The sequence below is a fragment of the Sesamum indicum genome, linkage group LG4 (assembly GCF_000512975.1).
Source record: "Sesamum indicum cultivar Zhongzhi No. 13 linkage group LG4, S_indicum_v1.0, whole genome shotgun sequence".
In the NCBI taxonomy this organism is placed as follows: Eukaryota; Viridiplantae; Streptophyta; class Magnoliopsida; order Lamiales; family Pedaliaceae; genus Sesamum; species Sesamum indicum.
Genome location: NC_026148.1, coordinates 1,879,434 through 1,888,696, shown reverse-complemented (window position 1 = coordinate 1,888,696; position 9,263 = coordinate 1,879,434).

The window sequence follows — 9,263 nt, the reverse complement described above, 5'->3', positions numbered from 1 at the left end:
CATAAAACTATCACAAGTTAGCCCAAGTACTCTAAAAATTAATGTTTGATTCATTAGTGTCATGAATGTCGTCTATGCATTTCTTAATCTATATGGCATTACTAAAACTCATAATGACCATAACAAATATGAAAAATTATTTTAGGTATATTCTTCTCTACTATGCTCAATTGCCAGTAAGCAAACCTCATATCAATTTTTGAAAAGAATGTGGCTCTCTTCAACTAGTCCAGCAAATCATCAATTATTAATAATGGGTATCTATTTTTCATTAGCATCCTACTCAGTTGGTAATAATCAGTACATAACTTTATATAACCAACCTTCTTTTTCATGAGTAACATTAGTGTTCCCCGCAATGAAGTACTAATCCAATGAATCATTTCTCTAATAATTTTTTTATTTACTTTTTAAATTCCTATAATTCCACTAGAGTCATTCCATATGGTTCATCCAAAATATGTGTTATCTTATAAATAATCTCTATTTCAAAATCTATTTCTGAATGGGGGTAACCTAGGTATTTTCTTAGAAAAATATAAGGGAATTGTCTAACTATCAAAGCATGTGATATAACCGGACTAACCATCGTCGTGTATATACATTCATTGAACATGATTCACAACCTCTTTTAATTAAATCAAAAGCAGTTACGACAAAGAAAAATAATTGGATATAACTTACCCTTTTACCTAGATCATCGTATTTATTTGTCTATTCTGCAACCATAAACAATCCACCAAAGCATGGTACTAAATAACCAATCCATTCCCATAATGACCAAAAATTCCCTAAGGTTTATCACGGCCAAATCTGCATATAATATGACACCATCCACTACTATAGGACAAATTCTCATCATTGTAGTAATGAGTATAACCCCACTGGCAGACATAGATACACATAGGTCATACTCCAACGGTTCCGTCCAACATGTTTTCCTGATACAAACTTATAAGATGCAAAATGAACAAGTAGATCCTACATCAATTAACATAAGTTCAGTACCACATGAACAAAAGCTCACTACTGTATTGACTAACTTAAAGAAAGCACTTTCAAAGAAGTTCAATGGGCATAAATACAAATACATAATGTCGTAATGATTTTATTATGAATTCCACACTCTAATGACTCATTGGCCAACAGTAATGTGTTCTCCCAATGCTTCCACGCTATATGAAATGTTACATGTATACATTTAGATTCATACAGTATATTTTATGTATAATACAATTTTTCATCAAACACTCCCCAAAGAACCTAGTTCCGGCTCTGATACCATCAAATGTAGCACCCTCTAACGACACTATGACTATATCTTCTTTAAATATCATACTTAAAGTAAACCCTATTTTAAAAATATAAATAAGCACATAATACAAGCCTTGTTGAGTACATATATACACGTAATTTTATCGTCACCACTAGAAAATTTATCATCTCATCCACAAGATTATATATATGCCTACCGGATACTACAACATGAAACTCTCATAATTAGTTCATAAGTCAAATTCATTTTTATTTCATATTACACAACTCTAAAAGGTGATTTCTGTATTTATTGACGAATGAGACCGCATCTGGCCCGACCTGACTGAAATACAAGGTTAAACCTAGTCTTTGGTGGGTAAAGATCTATATCTTTGGAGGAATGAGGCACCAACTCAGCAAGTAAATAACTGACACTATCTATACATATACATCAAATATAGTTTAGCTAAAACAAGATGAGCAACGTACGTAGAATATAATCAATTTAGTCTCAACATAAATAAACTTTATCTAGTACGCAAGCAACTCATAACAAACAACCAATTAAACTCATCTTTTCCTATTCTGCTTACTAGAAGGTGATATAGTGTTTTTCTCCACCAATTCAACCTCACCGTTCATTACATAAGTGAATCCCCTTGACAAGCCACATAATCATAGCTCTTTCGATTCACATCACTACTCTTTCCATATCGTATTATAGCTCTTTTTATATCGCATCATAACTCTTTTCATATTCCATCATAGCTCTTTCTATATCGCATCACAACTCTTTTCATATCGCATCATAATTCTCTTCTTTTCATTTTGCCACATAGGTTATTCAACAATATCAAGGGATATTCACATCACAGTCATATTAAATTTCCATCACTCTCTCGTTTCAATATATCATTATTCTTGTAAGCGACTAGTAACATAAAACTACATCTCAACCTATGTTCATTTCTAGGTACAAGCAACACATCATGCAGCAATGAAATATTTCAATGCATTTTCTCATTTCACATTCACAATATAATTATTCAAATCTAATCATCCACCACTCATATCCAGATAAATCAGTCTCAGCATGAATCACAAACTTATATAAACATAATACCACAAAGAAAGAGAACATATATAGGTAACTAATTATTTATTTATAATTTTGTCATCACTTAATCGTTCACCTTAAACCATCAATAGATCATATTCTTCTAATAGGTTACTAGCAACATAAATCATAGAATTGCAATAAAAGTTATATTAAGATAAAAGAAACACATATAGGTGAAGGTAATTATTCACTTACCTTGATGCTATAGCGATTTAATTAGCAGGTAGGGAGTGGTTCAGTCTTCTACTTTATCTTCGTATCCTGTGTTTTAACACCCAAAGATAACAATTTAGTTTAAGAAAAATTACTGTAAATATTTGAAGGGTGTGTGTGTGGTGATCTGTAACTTCTATATATATATATGTATAGTACTTTAATTTCTTTTATGCACCATTTGCCACCCTTCTTCTTTTTCTTTTTTAAATGTTAGTGGCAACCCACGTCCCACTAAGTCTCATATTCTATATTTTTTGATTTTATTTTGACTTTTATTATATTTCAATTGGACACCTAACTTTTCAAAATTGCAAACTCAACCCCAAATATTTTATAAAGTTTCAATTTACTCCATTCAAATTTTAATATAATCAAAATTTGGATCTAGAATTTATTTTCTACTTAACTAAACTTCATAGATATTTACCAATTAATTCTAAAATTATGTATTAAAAATTTGTGGATGTTGTAGAAGGCCAACGTCTCTACCCGCTTTGGGCCTTCTAGGCTCCGTTGTTCGGCTAGACTTGGGACTTGATTTTGGGCCACTAATTTGTTACAACACCATTCAGCCCCCCCACCAAGAGGAGGGCTATTTACGAGGTTCTTCGGGGGTAGGGAACCACTTTATTTCTTCAAAGAGGGTTGCTCTTGATAGAGACGTCCTTATCTCTTCACCGGGAATTTGAAAAGGCCTTGTTCTTGGGCTTCAAACTTTGGTACTTGTCAGAGTTGATCTCGAGGCTAATCCCTAATCTAGCTATCTTTTCCTGCTACTAGGGGGAGGGCGCTAGTAAACCGCCCTTGCGCATGCCCATACTTTTGATAACCGCCTAACTAAAGGAGGTTATTTGTGCTTAGGGAGGTTTAACCACCCACTTTCTCTTCATTATTCTAAAACTTCACCTCTTCTTTCCTCCCATGATCTAGATAAAATCTCACTCCCTAGCATTTTGTCGGCTCTCCCATTCTAGTAAGTTTCTTTACCTTGCTCCTTCTTTCTTTTCCTTTCTTCTGCTTATAGTCATGTGTGTATATTTCTTCTTTGTTAATGGCTTCTCTAGATGAATCTCTGAGATTCAGGGGAGAGAGGTTGGCTGGTGATGATCCTTCCGAGACTACTTTTGGAAGGACAGGCTCAGGCTCGTTTGCTTTTACTAGAACACCCCGTACTCACTACATCTAATTATCATTATTTCATCATTTCTTTAATTAGAACTCATTCAATAAGTAATTTCCTTTCAACCCGTAAAATAGATTCTAATTTATCAATATAATATATATATCACAAAAGGTAATAGATACCTCTAAAAGTTTATATTTACCCTCACTAGATGACCTCATGTGCATAACCTCAAGAAAAGTAGTACCACAACTTTAAACACCAACTCGATAAGAGACTAGAATATAAAAACCAAACAGCCAAAAACTCCAGCTTCAGATGTCACGGCTGACCCACGTAATAAAGACCACGGCACGGCTCGAAGTTCGATGTCGTAGTCAATATGACCAATCTCCTGAAAAGTACGTGGCAAGGAATGAGCTGCCTACTCAATAAGTATAGCTAACCAATTTATATATATATACACAGGCAACAATTCACGTACATGCAGTCACATCGCTTAACAGTCATTCGTCATATAGCAACATTAGATATAAGCAGTAATACATACCTACAACTGTAAATCAACCCACGGCATAATATTTGATGCTATCGTTTATTAACTACGGGCCCTACTTACTCTAGTTGGAGTACATCAGTCAATGATTTCACCGGCCATCATCATCTCATTGTCATATCATATACAACACATGATGCTCGTTGTATGTGATATCCCCACACTCTTTTACTCCAACTGTGTAGCAATATCAACACAGGACATCACAACAAACATGGTATCCCCACACCACCCCAGTGTGTAGCTAACAACACAGGATATTCCTCGCTGCCCTAAATACCCTGGTACCCTACGGGCCATGGTACCTAGCTTAATTCATATATTTTTCATATCACATCATCAATCACGTCATCATCAATCACATTATCATAAATCATTGACTGTGTTCCCAACTAGGTAAGTATCATCTTTTATTTCAAGTTACGATCATCATTCTATTCTTTATAATAATTACTTCCTCAATAATAACTTCTAATTTGATTTCATACAACAATCAGTTATACGATCGTCACATAATCATATCCCGCATGTCCCGACATAACAATCACATAACACATAGTAATAATTTCACCGATGTTTAGGTAATCTAACAAATAATCCACAACTACTTATACAAGAACCAATATATAAAATCCACGTATATAAATATAAAGTCAACTTCACCATCAAATATAAGAAATCAATATATATAATATATAATACTAAACATATCAATATATATATATATAAATCTAATTAGCTATACTTACCTTAAGTCCCAAAATGCTTCGGTTTCACGAGAGACTGCACAACCCACTACTTTGTCGTCACGTCCTATAATAGAATATTATACGTATAATCAATATATTTAGAATATTATAAACTCTAAATAAAATATTATATAATATTCGTACATTTTCTACCAATATTTTAATATTCTATTAATATTAAAGTCCAAATCCCTGTTCCATTTTATTTTAAATAAATATACTTTCTAAGCTTCTCAAATATATATTTAATGTACCAAATAATTCATAAGAATTCATTTAATCAAACCCCTTATATATAACTATCATTTTTAATATATTACCATTGAAACCTCATTTTTCCTCTTTAATAACATAATATTCTTTAAATATAACTCCCAAAATATTTCTATGAACTTTCTACCAATTTATCATTGCTATATAATTTAATTACGCAACAATACATAGAATTACATATTTGGTTAATCATTCCGATGAAATTGTGTAATTTAGCTATAATAATAATTAAACCTAACAAATCTAATATTTTAATTACCCAACTATATCATTTTTATAGCAAATATGATATTTAATTTGACACTAATTTAAATACCCAAAATCATAAAATAATCTGGTTAAATAGTATATCGACCAATATAAATAACATTTAATAAAAGGAGTAAGTAACTAATATAATTATATAAATTAATAAAAATTAAAATCTAAAATCTTACCTCAGTTCTTCCGTAATTGTGTGTGCAAAGGTGTGTGTGTATAGATATGAGTGTGTGTGTGTTTAAAATGTAAAGTGTGTGTGAGTGTTAATTAATGAGGAAGAGTAAAAAGAGAGGCCCCACCGCCTCACTCTCAAGATTCTCTCTCTCTCTCCTCACTCATTGTATATATATATATATATATTATTTACATATATATATATATATAATATCATTATATTTTATATATTTAATTAAACTTTTCTCAAAATACCCATTACGTCCTTTCTAAATTTCTTAATTAATAAATTTGTCCTCAAATATTATTACAAACTCCAATTTATTCCATTCAAGTTGTATTTCTCCCAAATTCAATCTATAATTTATTTACTAATTAGATTTAAATTCCTAATAATTATTAATTAGTCCCATAATTATGTGAAACATTCTACGGATGTCACATAAGGCATGCTACCGCCACTACTCGTTGACTCTTAAATGAATCTTTAGAGGGAGAACGGGAGGACACAGGAGAAAATTAGGAAGAGGAGGGTTCTTCCCTTGAGAGGAAGAGAGGGACGAACCAGAGGAAGTGAGTGATGAGGAGGAGAAGGAAGCTGGTCCGTCTGTGGGGGACTGGACCCCTACTCTCTTAAGTTGGCTGACGTTAGTCACTTGATGGAGGAATTTGAGATATCCCATGATTATACTATTTATGTTCCCTCTCCCTGTAGTCACCCTGATTCCCCTCCTCCTAACTGTATGTGCTTTTTTAACACTCAACCTCGGGCTAGCCTTTGCTTTCCCATCCCTAGTTTCAATGAAGAGGTCGCTCGCCTTTTTCAGGTCCCTCCTCAATTATTTGGCTTCAAACTCTTTTCATTTGGTGGCCAGTTTTGCCACAGTTCTTAAGTTTAATTGTGCCCCTATTTCTGGTGAGGTCTTTTCTCAATGTTTTCAATTAAAAATGTTTTGATCCCTAGGTTCTTGATTTCACCCCTCATCGTAGGGTGTGATTCCTACCTGCTCCTAACTCGCCCAAATGCTGGAAGAGTAGCTTTTTATTTTATTTTTTTTTATATTTTGCCTCCTCGACAATGGGCCTTCCCTCACTAATGGATCTGTGATCTTCCTCATGTTGCTCCCTTTTCTTTAAAAGATAGGACTGTTGCTTCTCTCTCCTTCAAGGGGAGTTTAATGATAAACCCTATAACTGTAGGAGCCTGATAGATGAGAGGCTTCTAAATCATTTCAGATTGAGTCCCTATGTTGTCCTCTTAGGTGTACCTTCGGGTATTTTCATTTGTTCATGTGTGTGTGTGTGTGTGTTTTTTTTTTATTTTTTATCTTGTTCTTCTTTGGTTTTTCAATCATGTGACTTTAATGTCATTTTATGTATCTTGTAGAGAGGATAATGTTTGACAAGCTGCTCTGAGGCGGTTTTTGGTAGCCCATGGGGTCGTTTTGTTGCCACCCCCCTCCTCTAGGGCTCTAGTGACTCTAAAGGAAAAATGCCAGCCTCTGCGGCTCTAAGAGGGTCTTCTAAGGAGCTCCCCTGTGGCACCTCATTTGGGATCCATGCGTACCGATGCTAACTTTTCTCCTCATGATGTAGGAGGCTCTTCTACAAAGCCTATGCTCCTATTGCCTGAAGGGAGCCTTTACACTCACCGATCCTTCGAGAAAGAGACAGAGGAGGAGTTCTCCTTAGCTTTTGAAATCTTGAATGGGGTATCTACTCCTGTGGAAAAAAGTTTCTTATTTGCTCTGCCGAAAGAGGAGGTGGAAGTTGTTGTGTTCCAGTGTGGCCAAGGTAGGTAGTTTTACTATTTTCTTGGTGATATTCCTTAAATTGTCTTGCTTTCATATTCAGACTTATACATATATATTTTTTTATCTCCATGTTGTCATGCTATTAGGGGAGCTCCTTTTTGGCCCCTAGGTATCACTCCCTCCACTTCCGAGGGATGTTGAGACGAGAAAGCTGGAAGATCACATGGAGCATCTGCTGCTTGAGGTGACAAGCTGAAATAGGCGAAGAAAGAGCCAATGAGTAGACACCAGCAAGTTAAGAGGGAGGCCAAGAAACAACAGAGGGAGCTTTTGGCCCTTATGGAGAGTCATTCAGAGGAGCTAATGAAAGTACAGATCGGGCTCGCTTGGACTTCCCTCGCACTGAAGAAGCATAGGTTATCTGAAAGCTTATTGGCAGAGTCGCCTTCTCGAGTACAAGAAGTCTGAAGACTTCCTAGGGGAGGTAGCAAGGAAAGCTGCACCTTTCTTGCAACATGGTTTCCAGGCTTACAAGGATCAATTTGTGGCTAGGGGATATTCTCTACCAGGTGAGGAGGTTTCCTTTTTATAACCTTGATGTGGCCATGCAAAGTGCCCCCAATCCCTTTGCCGATACTCCTCGACCTATTGTTGAGAGCCCCCAGATGAAGCAAGTAATCAAGGTGCTCGCCTCTTGTCTGTTCTTAATGAGATCTTTACTCAACTACTTGAGCTATCACAAAAATACTTTCAAATGATGATTTAAATCATATACTTGAGGTAGTTGAGGCGGAGGCGGAGCCTTCCTTCCCTCGCTCTGCTGATATGCCAACTATTGTCCCAGAGGGTGCCTCTAAAGGGCATCCCTCTAAGCCTGTTGCCAGAGATATCTCCAGCCTCCCTAAAGAGCTTGTTGCTGAAGGAACCCCTCCCCCTTGTCCAAGCTAGATCCGGGTAAAAACGAGAAAGCCCTGTATGTAGGGTAAAGAAAATGATCCGTAATCCTTAAACTAATTTCTTTTGATGTGCCCTTTCCCCCACCGCTGGATGGGGATGAAATAATTTCTTTCTACTTTCCCTTTTCCCTTATAGTGAGATGGGATGAAACAATTGCCTAATTTTATGAACATTGCTGTTTTTTTTACCATTCTCAGTCAGTTTGGCTGAGGACTTACTAATGTATTTTTCTTCACTATATTAGCTTTGAGGCCTATTGCCTGCATATTTTGTTGAACTGTTATACACTCACTTTGAAGGCTTGCTGCCAGCATTGTTAATGAAGAAGAAAGGACCTGTACCAGAAAAGTTTCAACAATTGTAGGATTACTTGTTTTTTGTGTTTCTATGATGCTCTTTCTGAGTTTTGACGGACCTTTGTTAAGTGTCATATCTGTCTTCCAAATGAGAGCCTGCACCAGGGGGCAGGGTTTATTTTTGTGAGGGAGATCTACCTGGGGGTCAATTATTATTTTGAAAGGCACGCTTACTTGGAGGGCAGAGCTTATCTTTTAGGGGGATGCTTGCCTGTAGGGTAGAGCTTATTTTTTTGGAGTGTGCCTGCCTAGAAAGAAGGACATAGTTTTTTTAAGGGGATGCCTTCCTGGAGGGTAGGGCATATTTTTTTAGGGGGATGCCTGCCTGGAGAACAGGGCTTTACAAATAGAATTTCTTCAAATTATGCACGTACTGTGGACTAGTCTAGGGGCGACCTTCTCCATCTTCTAATTCATATACTCCATACCTAACACACTTGTGACCTTGTATAACCTTTTCCAATTAG